This window comes from Lycorma delicatula, chromosome 1, assembly GCF_047948215.1.
Source record: "Lycorma delicatula isolate Av1 chromosome 1, ASM4794821v1, whole genome shotgun sequence".
In the NCBI taxonomy this organism is placed as follows: Eukaryota; Metazoa; Arthropoda; class Insecta; order Hemiptera; family Fulgoridae; genus Lycorma; species Lycorma delicatula.
In genome coordinates this window covers 287,949,772-287,963,108 of record NC_134455.1, presented here as the reverse complement: position 1 = coordinate 287,963,108, position 13,337 = coordinate 287,949,772, and the positions used below count along the sequence as shown (strand labels likewise).

Below are 13,337 nucleotides of genomic sequence, written 5' to 3'. Positions count from 1 at the left end.
TTTATGATAGTTGATTGTATATGAAAAATGCATCTTTCTAACATTCATGTATGCGGTAAAGACTGACATTTTTAATTTCTTTCTATTAAAGTGAGTATGTTTCAATAATTGTAATGTTACTTTTTCATTTTTACAAATAAAAACTGAATAGAATTGTAGTATTTCCGTTTATTACAAACTGAGGCATCTTCATCAGCTTTCTTATTTTTTATTGAGCTTGACATAAGTGTACTATGGCACACACATTTTGGCAAACATTTTCTGTTTTTTTTTTTTTTTTTTTTGTTACTAAAGTAGTTAATACTGTAGCTAGGATAATAAGTATTTAAAATATATATTTCGATAATTCAGTGTTTAAGATATATAATATGATTTTGCTAGACGAAATAATTAAAATAAAAATTAAGTATACCCTCGGTGACTGGCTTCGCGCTTTTGAAGTTTGAGCAAAATTAACTTGTAAAAATAAAACTTGGATGTAATATCATTTTTAAAAAATAATATACAACATTTTTATAATATATGTAATATAAAATTTGTTAATTATTTCAGGCCGAGTAAAAAATGCAAAAACAAGTCGAAATAAAATTACAAAAAAAAAAACAAATTACTTTTGTTTCTGTTTTTAGTTCGATTTCGCCAACCTATGATGTATTGAATCTTAAGTTAGTTTTTTAAAATAGTAAATTTATAAAAATCACAGCGGTTGCGATTTTAGTAGATACAGTTTTTGTTTGAAAATATCATGAATTTGTAGCCTACTTTAAATTAGATTCAGCTGTCTTTAATGGGACTTTTTTGTTCTGTGCAATATGCATCACTGATTTGTTATGCTCGCGGAGACGGCCTGGAAAATTTCGGTGGAACAGCTGTGCTGTCGTGTTTGTTGTTAATGCTCTAGTGATTCGTGTTATAGTTAAGACTTTTACCAAGAATTTTGATAATCAAGAAAAATAAAATTTTTTAAAGTACGTTAGTAGTCGCGCAGTTGAAAGAGTAACCCTGGTTAATTTAACTTTATTTATGTATTATTTTAAAAATTGAAGTGTGTTCATTTGCCTGTTTGATTTGATTTTAGTTCGTGTATGAAATCTAAAGGTAGTATTCGTTAGAAGTGATTAAAATTTGAATTGCCCTTAATACCGTTATGTAAATTGCTGGTGAGTTGTAATTATTTATGTAATTAAACTTTTTTTAAATATTTATTTTTACCATTGTGAATTAAGTATCAATATGGTGTTTAAAGATCATTTCACATACAAATTTGTTTGTTGTTTTTATGAGTTTTAGTTAATCCATGATTTTTGTTAATCTCTTAGTAAAAAAATTTAGTTTTTATAAATCTTGTATGTTTTATAATAAGACTTGTGACTCTTACAAATTACTGATATAACATTCATTATCTCTTTGGTTTAACATTTTAAGGAATGTCAGTTCTTGTTTCTGTGAAGATTTTTTTAATTATAAAATTTTAAAATAATTTTAAGGTGTATACGCTATCCCATATATGATGTTTTAATGTATTTTAAAGAAAAAGATTGAACATTTCTTTATTATGTTTATTGCCAGAAGATCAGAAAGACCATTGGCATTAATAATTTTCAGTTTTCCAGTTACCTTGTAATATAAGGCATTTCTTAATAAAATAGAAAAAAGATATTGAGCAAACTGTGAAATTGAATTTTTTTTATTTTGAAACTGAAAATATAATAAAAATTAAGGAATATTGTCTCCTTGAGCTTTAACATTTTCTTTATTTACATTACTTTTTATCCATAAGTTAGAGAATTATTGAATTGAAAAAATACATTATACAGACAATTTTCACTTGAATTAAAATTAAAAAAAAAAAAATTGCTAAAAGAAACTATTTTGCAGTTATTTTGTTAAAATTACATCAGTAAATACCCAGTATATATGGAAATTTTAAAAATAATCTACTGCCAGAAGTTGTGATTGTGAATTGTATTTCATTCATCAAAATGAATTCAAAATTCATTGTAATTCATTATCAAAATGGAAGATCCCTGTTTGAATAAAGGATACATATAATTTTTCAGTTTCTTTTGCTTCATTCACATTACTATAATTTTTATTTAGTGAGGAAGGAAAGAAAGGTGATGTGTTCATATAAGTTATTATAACAATTTATTTTGATTATTATTTTTAATTTACACTAACAACTGGTTGGTGTAAAAAATATATTATGAGAAAAAGTAACAATTAACATTCCAAAATTAGTTACTTGCATTAAATTTGGCTTAAGTATTTTTACACTATAAACCTGAGAAAAATTGTTTTAGACTTATTTACATTTCAGTATACAGTAGCCAATAGTAAAATGATATAAAAGAGGTATTCCATTTTAATTCAACAAATGATCAGTGCATCACTATTTTTGATTTTGATGATATTTGGCATATGACATATACTACCCACTTTGTAGTGGCCAAAAAATATTTTTTTGTATTTTTAAAAAAATGTTTTCTTGAGTAATGGACTATTTTCTAACTTACCGACAGGTAAAAACAGCTATTTACATCACTTTTTCCATGAGCTGTAGCATTCTTATTTACATTGTATAGAGGGTCAAAAAGGGCTTTTTGGAAAGAGTAAAGATATAACTTCATCTTAGTGTACTCAAAATTCATTTTGTTACATAAACAAATCTTGTGATTACTGAAGTTATGTTTACAAATTTTTGTTTTTTTTTTCAAATTTTGGTTCTAAAATAAATAATGAAGGTTTTAGGGTAACAGGCCTGTTTTTTACCTTTTAACTCTTAGGTACTAGTAGTACTTCTATAAAAAAATTGGATTGTTACTGAGTGTCCTTCATTAAAAAAAATGGTCGCCAAATCTTAAGATTTTGAAAATATCTCATTTTTGGGGCCCAAAAACCACATGGACAGGTGGAAAAAATCTGATATGTTTACATCAGAAGTACTGTTATGTATTTTTTCAGATTAAAATAATTAAAACTAAACTTATTAGAATTAATATTTGATATTAATAAATAGTCAATTACAGAATGATAAATAATAATTACAAAATGATAAACAGTTCAAATACATTAACAAGTTGTTCAATTCACTTTTACGTTATTTTACTCCTGCGAATAGAAGTTATGAATAAATCTTGCACTTTTTGATAATAAACTTAACTAATATAACTTTGTGCTCCTGCCATTTTTTTTATTGAGTAGGACTTTTTTAAGTCCTCATTCATCTTTGGTGTAATGTTGTGTCCTATTACAGTAGCTGATAGAAAAAGCTTTGAAGGCATGAAAATCTCTAAAGTATTTTCCAGTTGGATCCATATTTGATTATCTCTCAATGATTTCTTGAATGAAGTACCAGGACCCTGTGGATGGAAAAAAGTGCATTCGATATTCCTCTTCATTTTCATGTATTTTGACTTAAATGACTTCACCTAACCGTTACTTGCCATTGTATATGCAGCAGACATAATTTTAACATTTTTCTTTGGTAAACCTATAAAGCAATCAGAAACACCAGTGTCATTGTGTACCGATACTAATGTAAATGTTCAGATTCAGAGATCGCCTAGATTTTCAGAATACATTTCTGACTTCTTAGAAATTAACTGTGAAAGGTTGTTGTTTCTGGGACTGTTGTGATTAGCTGATAATGAGAATTGAGATATTATTCAGTTTCTTGTACTTCTTTATTAGAGCAGAAAATAAATGTTATATTTATAATATTTTATTTGCAATAATTATTCATTTCAGAAAGTGTAACAATTTGATTGTTGACTGTTCTTTGAAGGCTTGCTTTAGTCACAGTCTTTTTTACAGTTCCACCAATACCATCACATGGTCCTTTTCCATGGTATGAGGCAAAAAATGACATTCAGCTGTGATTTCAAAATCTTCTTGGATGGTAGCGCAAATTTATGAGATTTTTTGTTTTTATATTGGGCTGGGGACCCAAAAAAATAATTTAACTTGTGGTAAAAGTGTTTTTACTTTATTTATAACTTGCTTTTGGAAGCAGAAGAACGATGTAGTATTGTGCTTCAGGTACTCACTAATCACACAGTAGCTTTGGCTTTGTAATTTTCCTTCTTCTTTTAAATATATGAGAAATGGATTTACTGTGTAATGTTTTTGACCAGTGATATGACTGGAATTTATCCTGTATCACAAAATGAAAATTTTGAGAGAAGTCTCCAATTTCAATACATTCATCCTTCAACAAATTTTCCTTTTTAATGTTGAGAAAATTAGCTTGTTTGCAACTAAATGATGACTCTTTAGATTATTTAAATTTTCAGTAAGTTTATCTAAGTACTCTTGAAATGGAAGAATTATTATTAAAGATAATTTCAGAATCAAAATCATTCCAGCTCTAGCAGTAATCTGAGCACTTCATTAGTGCCTGGACATTTTTCACACTGTGACAGCATGCATGTTTCATTTTTTGTATCACATACCATGGTTGAAAGGAGAATTTTATAATCAAATTCATTTTTAGAGCAGAAACATGAGTTTTACATTTTGGTGGGTGACACACACACACACACACACACACACACACACAGAGAGAGAGAGAGTGAGTAGTGAGTGTACCTCACCCAGCCATAACACAAAATTTAGGTCTTACATCAGCAAATTTTGGAAAACCAATTTTTAAATTGTGTTTTTCTTTGAAGGCTGTGTTCAGTTCTTTTAAATGACATAAGATAAGCCTTTTTTGATTATTAATTTTCTTCCCATCAGCTTGTCTTACAGAAGAGACACAATCCTTCTTGCCCAGGATCAATCGGCTCTGCCATCATTCTGGTAAAATTTTTGGATACATTTAATAACATTTTCATCAATTATGTGATTGGGTTTCTTTTTGCAAAATTCCATTTGTTTTAACAAATTATTTGGATTGACGGGCTAAATACTGACTAACATTAAACACATTTAAAATTTTTGAATGCTCCAGCTGCTTGGTAATAAACTTAAATTATTAATTTTTTTCTTGGGTTGATGTAACTGTTTTCATTTTGTACTTTATTTTAATGATTAATTCATCATATTCCCTACCTAAATCAGTATAATTGTATGGTACTAAACTGGTTTCTTCTATATAAATATTTAAATCAAAGGAATCGTTTAATTTACTGGTAACTTACTCAGCTAATTTTGTAACTTTATTTTTTAAAATGTTCCTTTGCACTGCTCGATAATTTTTGAACCTTAATGGGGAAAATGCCAAGTGCTGAACAAGCTTTATTCACAGACTCAACTATAACACATTGAGGCTTAAATATATCTTGACATTCTGGTTTGCTTTCTGTATCATCTTGTGGTTTTTATATTTTGTTTAAGCATTTTATACACAGTACTCTGCCTGGAATTAATTTTAAATTTGGATTACTTGTTGAAAGTGTCAAAGATATTTGTCGAAGGGAAATTTCTTAACCGGTTTAATGTGACAGCTAAATGGGTCAGAGCAACTTTTCTCATTAATATGAAAATATTTATCTAAATATTTGGTTTTATGAAAACTACAGATATTTCTTGTTTCAGTACATCCACTTCTTAAAGATATCAGTGTTATTTACTGTTCAGTAAACTAAAATATCGTGGAATACTGAAGATCTATTGTAAGTCAATTTGTGACATACTGTTTTTAGTGTGAATGCCAATTGAACACTCCATAATCCGTTTTTATAAAAGCCAAGGGTTCTTACAATAACAATATAGTTAATATAAATTATAAAACTACCAATTGCACCTTGTTTTGTCTTATCTGAGTTTCTCTGTAGTCAAAATAAAGCTTTTTCTAATTAATAAAATTAAAAATAAAAGATATCCCACAAAAGAGAAATTCACTGCTAATAAAATTACTTAATAAACAAGTGTACATTACCTAACCACAGTATTAACACTAGCAACAATTAAACATATCTCATTAAAATCAGAATAGTAATTGAGCCTTCTACAATGTTTACATTCAGGATTACACAAACATTCATGCCCATGCATGTCTATTCACTTTTGTGTTTAAACATGAGTTTGTGTGCATGAATCATACTTTAAGTAACAAACTATCTAGAATATAAGCTTTCTCATTATAGACATAGCAAAATATTTTGTATAGTAGGTCTACATTATTATCTGAAAAAATACATGCTGTGATTTTTTTGGATACATTGTTCATGGTTAGAAGGAATAGTTTTTTTAGTGGTTTTGATGGCTTCATTGGTTGTCAAACCCTTTGAGTAACAAAATAAATTTTATATGGTTTTAAGGTACATAAAAAGTACCTACTTCCTGTAAAAATTTCAGATTTTTCCACCTGACCCACGGTGGTTTTTGGGCCCCAAAAATAAGACATTTTCAAAATCTTACAATTTGGCGACCATTTTTTTAATTGGAAATTTTTTTTTTTATAAGTATACTACTAGTACCTAAGAGTTAAAAGGTAATAACAGGCCTATTACCCTAAGCCCTTCATTATTTATTTTGGGCTCAAAATTTGAAAAAACAATTTGTAAATTTAACTTCAGTAAACATTACAAGATTTGTTTGTGTAACAAAATGAATTCTGAATACACTAAGATGAAGTTCCATCTTTACTCTTTCCAAAAAGCTCTTTTAAACCTCTTGTGTGGTGTAAAATAAGAATGCTACAACAGCTCATGGAAAAAGTGATGAAAGTGGCTGTTTTTACCTGTTGGCAAGTTAGAAAATAGTCTATTACTCAAGAAAATGTTTTTTTTTAAATATAAAAAAAATATTTTTTGGCTACTTCAAGGTGCATAATTATACACCAAATATCATTAAAATCAAAAATAGTGATGCAATAAAATTTTTGACACAATGCCACATAACAGACACAATCCACAAGGTGTGGTGTACAGTTAGTTGTCAGTCACAGTGAACACAAATGGGTACATCGGTCAAAATCGTGAGATATCCATGAGTGAACCTAGCGTGCCCTATTCACAAATAGCAAATAATAACCTCCTCTCGATGGCTATTCCTGCTTGAGGAGCCGAAGGGACTTCTTCACCGAAGGGACTGTCTGTGGTAGTGAACTTCATTACTCTAAGAGAAAGCAACCAAACATTGCCTTTTGTACCTTATCTGCCGTATATGCTTTGTAGATTACAGACAAGGACAGACACAATAAAGTAACAAATTATTATACCTTTTCTGTTGTGAAACAAAACATTACATTCATAGTTGAACTGAGCATGGGAAAAGTTACAGGTTCAGCAATAAAAGAAATAACTCCAAGAAACCTGATAAGTACTCAGCTGGTATAAATGCAGTCATATCTTTTTTAACGAAGAGGAAACTTTCCATGTAATTAAATTGTTGATTGAAACTTTGTTATCAAATTAAAATATTATGGTTGGGAAGGGGATAAATTCCTTGATAAGTAAAATATATATATATACTAACTGGTCAAGGCTCTGCCCCTTGCACCCTGCCATGTTCATTACTCATGCTTGTGAGAATAATAATGATAAATAAAAATTAAAGCCTGTTAAATTTATAAAAAGAAAAATATATATTGTAATTTCTTCAGAGCAGCAGTTTGCTCAGTACAGGACCTGAAACTTTGAGTGATCTAAGAATGTAAGTTTCAAAATAGTTGTTCTCAATCTTAAAAATATTAGTTATAACTGGTTACATATATTTGTTGCGGGTGAAAATGTATTTTGTGTGTTCTTAGTGTTACCCAACAAACACCACCAGGAGGTGACTATTCTCATTAAAAAAAAAAAAAATTAATTTCTTTTATATTTTTTAGTAAAGTAAGCGAAGGCAGGTGCAACCAGTTGTGTCACACATAAATAACAGTGGCTTTGCTGGCTGAGCCACCGCGATGTAGACCATTGCATCCCTTAAAAAATCGAAATAAAAAACCTGAAAATGGTCTTTAAATATTTATCGGAGGAGTATTTGCAAGCCCCGATTTAGTGAATATCGCATTTAGTATAATCTGGTATGGGGAAAATTTGCAATCATTGTTTAAATTTTTTTATCTTTCTTTACCCTTTCAAGGTCGAATTTTGAAAAAACTAGAAATTGGTTTTTAGATATTTACATGAAAATTACACCTGCCAAAAATCAAGTTATCTTCATTTGTTACTGAAAAATTAAAAACAATAGTCGGGTTTAAAAAAAATATTTAAATCCATTCTAACCTTTCAAACTCGGAATTTCAAAAATCTAGAAATTAGTTTTTAAATATTCACAAGAAGATTATACATACCAAAAATGAAGCTGATATACCCCATTTGTTACTGAGAAATTAAAAAAAGAAAATAGTAAATTTCATTGTTACTCCAGTTTAATCCTTTATACTTGGAATTTCAAAAAATCTTTTCTTAGTGTGCACTTACACTAACACCTTAGGAAGAACATGTATTCTTGCACAAATTTTCAGCAATTTATTTCAGTAATTTTTACTGGGTGTTGATGATTCAGTCAAGTCAGTCAGGACAAGTTGCTTTATGGGTGCAGAAGATATGTATGTAATCTTTAAGAAAAGTAATTTTTATTCAATAAATTTTTAATACATTAAAAATGTAAGTTAAGTGCATTAAAGAAATTTATTTTAATCAATAAAAATTAAATTCTTTTTTTGAATATGTATTAAAAAAAAGCTTAGCATTACAAATCATATAATAATCATTAGAAATGTTATTTATTTTAAAGTGATCAGATTGTACAATCACAACTTATAAAGATTTAATTATTTAAAATACAACGTTCCCGATTGTTTTAATATAACAGTAGAGATTAACTAACTGAAATAGTTACTGCAGTTTCATTTATTCACAGAACACATTCGCATCTAAAGTTGATTGTTTATGCTCCTTTTCTCTTTCATTTAATAATTGCTTGTACACACTTATTGCATTTAATCATTTTACAATAACAATCACCTTTTTATTTCGTATTACAAGGAAAATTAAAAATGTTATCTTCATCATTCAAACATCTTTACAAATCTTTTGTTGATAATATTTTTTCAGTAGGAACTTTGTCAACCAGACATATTTCAGAATTTTTTTACTTTACATTCATACTTATTACATTTATTAAGTTTGTTTTTTCAACTAATAAATGGTGTGTTTGAACAAAAGTTCATTAGTCTACAGTGTTTTACCTTAATTTATCCTTTAGAAATGTTTTCATAAAATAATATTTTTAAAAATTTTAGAAAAGATTATGAATTATGGATTTTGTTATATAGAAGCTTTGTTATCAGACATAACATTAAACGAGGTATAATTGTATAGTATTTTGGATTTCATTTTTGACAGTAATAAATTTAATTATTACTGGTACCTGGGCTATGTTTTAAAACCCTTTTGACACATGAAAAAATAATCTAATATAATAGTTGTTTAAAGGTTAAAATTAGTGCAATGGACAGTAGTAATCTTAACAGATGAATCGATAATTAGTCATTTTGCACTTTAATTGAATGCAAGAATAAGTGTTACTGAATCCACAAATTTTCGATATAATTCAGGTAAATTGATTTGTTATTAGTAAAATGAAATAGTTTAGGAAGGACATTATCAAAAGGTAGCTTTTGATAATGATGTAGTGCATTTATTGGATTCCAATAATGACGATCATGGCCACTAAGTAAATCAAAAGGTTGTATTTAAATTATAAGTGATTGACTTAAGAAGAGTTTCATGCTCTTCAGTTGATAGTTTTTTGCAGTGATGCAGAATTTTGCCATAAACTGGAAAAATAGTAAGAAAATTTAAAATGAACAATTATAGGGATTCGTCTTGTACAATTTATTTCTTTTTTATTATATATTTTAAAGAGAAAAATGCTAGGTTACTACTTAAAGCCAGTAGGAAAAAAGCAAAGAAAGTATATTAGGTTTTATCTCTACTGATCTGCATGAACTAGTGAAGTAAATCATAATTAGCAGCAACAACTCCACTGGAAATGTGTTTCTGAATTTTCTCACTTCCAAATGTCAAGTTTTTTTAGCTGTTTTCAAGCCGTTAAAACAAATACGGTAGGAAAATAAAAGTTAAAATAGACTGATATTTGATAACAGAATCGAATACGTGAACAATATTTTAAAATTTTCTATTAAAAAATTGGGGTTGTATATCAGCAAAAGTAGCGCATACATGAAAGGAATAATGGAAGAACCGGTGAAATATCTCATTGTATGCTATTTGGTGCTTATTTATCTATTTAATTTTGGACAGGAGTTGTAAGTATGACAGAATATTTGACAGATAAATATTTTACAACATTAAAATCAAACCATTTAATTTAAGAATCTTCAGAAAAGTAAAGCAATGATACACATTTCAAAAACTTTTTTAACAACATTAGTACATTTTAAAAACTATAAAAAAAGACACATGTTAGTTAAAATAATTATTTAAGCCCGATTTGTTTTTTATTAAAGTTATTTCATTTCTTTGAAAATTTTTAAGGGGAAATACGAGGTGCGACAATAAAGTAACGAGACTGATGTGAAAAAAAAATATGTTGCTTACCGTTTTAGTCATGTTTAGTGTTGTCTCCTTCAAAGTAGTTCCCCTCTGATTGCACACACTTATTCCAGCGCTTCTGCCATTGATGGTAACATTTCTGGAATTCATCTTCTGTAATATCCCCAAGACCCTCGTCACAGCTTTTTGGACATTGAACTGTTTGTTCAGGAAGCACCCACTCTTTATGAACAATTCCCTTGGAATCGAAGAAGCACACAAGCATGCATTTCACTTTTGACTTTGACATGCGAGCTTTTTTTGGTCTGGGTGATCCCTTTGAGCACCATTGCGAACTTTGGCGTTTTGTCTCTGGATCGCATTGAAAAAACCAACCTTCATCACCAGTGATAACACGGCTCAACAAATCTGGATTGATTTCCGTTTGCTCTAAAGATCGGCTGCCACATTTTTCCATGTTTCTCGCTGTTGTGTGAGATTTTTGGGGACCATTTTTGCACAAATCTTTCTCATACCAAGATTTTCAGTTAATATTAGACGAACCGTTTCTCGATTGATGTTCAGTTCTTCTGCAATCATTTTCACGGATAATCTTCGATCAGATCGTACGATTTCACGCACCCTGGTCAAGTTGACATCTGTCCGTGAGGTTGATGGTCGTCCACTGCGGTCTTCATCTTCAACATTCGTTCTGCCTTCACTAAAAATTTTATGCCACCGAAAAACTTGAGCTCTTGACATAACCTCCTCTCCGAAAGCCTTCTGAAGCTTACCGTAAGTTGTCGTCGTGTTTTCACCCGATTTAACGCAAAAAGGAATTGCATACCGTTGCGCAATATTTTGCGGTTTCATTTCTGTGACGAGAGACACAAACACGTGTTCACTTATTACAGCACAACTCACGACTGAGCAGTTGCATCAATGTGCCGCTTGGACTAGAAGTAGCTTATAGACCAAGGTCAAAGATGGTGTGCCTACGCAAGCTGCAGGGTTGCCACATCTTGCAAAGAAAAATCAGTCTCATTACTTTATTGTAGCACTACTGAAAACAGTTCAATGTATTTTTAAATTATTTTATAAAATTAAGCATATGGTATATTGTGCATGCACTCATAGACATATATACATTTAAAATTTTCTCAATGTAGATAATCAACTCTAATGGAACATTAGATAAGCATAGAAGCATTAATCATACAAAAATTGATAGCGATAAAATAAAAGATAAGTATTAAATTATAGATACAAAAGTACCTTAAACGAGAATGAAAAATCTAGTAATGATGCTGATAATTTACTTTCCTTTAAAATACACAATAACTGCATGAAAACAATTCTTGTAGATAGATAAAAAAATTTATATTATTGATATATATTAGGTCATTTTAAGTATAAAATTATATTAAATACAGAAAACACATTTTCAGTGTTTTAGGTGCACAAAAATTAAAATAAAAAAATATAAAAAGTTAATTATCAAACGCAATCAAAATTCACACAAATTATATCATGTTTATTAATTAACAGGTTTGTTAAATTTTGTTTTAAATACACTTACCTGCCTCTGTTTTATGTAAAGAAAGTGCATTAAAATCTAAAGGGCCCATTTTATAAAGAGGTAAACTATAATTGCATTTAAAATAATAAACTTTGTATAAAAATTTAAAAAGTTTTAACAGTTAAGAAATATGATTGCTTATGATTGAAATATGATTGTATATAAATATTATAAAGTGGTGTGGTAGTTGTACAGCTTTGCTTTTAGTTGCCCAAAAAATATTACATAACACAAGAAATAACAACATATATTTTTACAACAATCTCATAGGTACTGTATATGAAAATAAAACTTTTTAATTCATTCGATATAAAAATTGATCCAAACAGCAGTAGAATTGGTGTATTTAATTGGATTACTGACCATCTCTCTTATTTATTAGAGGAATGTGCTGTAAAAATAGTCATATATAGGGGGCTTCTATTATCTGCCTTTAATATTGCTCAGGGAGATGCGCTAAAAAGAATTATGCTTTTTAATTTAGAATTTTTTGGAGCTGTGGTAATCTAGTAAACGGGTTAGTAGTAACAGTAAGTAGGTTGTATTTATTTGTTTCTTTAAATATATTTATAATTTTACGTATGCATTACACAAGTAGTATTATAATTCTTAAATATTAGAAATTACACATATAAATGGTAGTGCTTACTGCATTTGGTATTGTCCTAATAGTGTTATTTCTTATAATAACATGTACTTTATAAGATATTTAAAATTTAAGTAGTAATATACTGTTATTTTGCACTATGAAATGTATAACTCGATTGATTGTTTATTTTATACTGTATTTTATTATTGTTACATGTTTTATAGTTAATTACATAACTATTATTGTTACTTTTATTTGTAAATGCTGGATTATTAGAAAATTTTACTGGTAATATTATGTATAAATTGAGGTTGGAATAAAAAAAATATGTAAACCATTATCGATTCATACTCATATCTTTAATATATTAGACATTTTAAAATAGATTTTAATATGCCGATAAGCCTCTTATCTTATTTGTAACTCTTTACAGAAGTAAAAATAAACCACTTATAGTTGATGATTTGATTTTCTCCGTGGATCTGGTATTGATCACATTGCATAAAATTTACTATATTTTACTTGGTCTTTGTCATTTAGCTTTAAGTAGTAATCTAGTCTGTTTCTCTTTATGATTTATAGTAAAATGGTTAATTGTGTAACACAATTCTCCATCGCTTTTGAAATTATGAATATCTTAATGTTGCAAAATCTGCAAGAACGTGCAGTTTTTCCTTCAAGTTTAATAGTTTTAATGTAATTTTTTTTAATGCCACCT

General features: G+C 28.6%; 1 protein-coding gene across 8 annotated transcripts in view; it reads left to right on the top strand.

Moving 5' to 3' along the window:
• The first annotated feature begins 853 nt into the window (after window positions 1-853).
• Window positions 854-13,337, top strand: part of Oatp30B (Organic anion transporting polypeptide 30B) — a 208,906-nt gene continuing 196,422 nt past the window's right edge. For all 8 annotated transcript variants that reach the window (XM_075379165.1, XM_075379174.1, XM_075379151.1 and 5 more), the window contains exon 1: window positions 854-1,160. The gene's annotated coding sequence lies outside the window, so the exon portion shown is untranslated. The remainder of the gene's footprint in view (window positions 1,161-13,337) is intronic.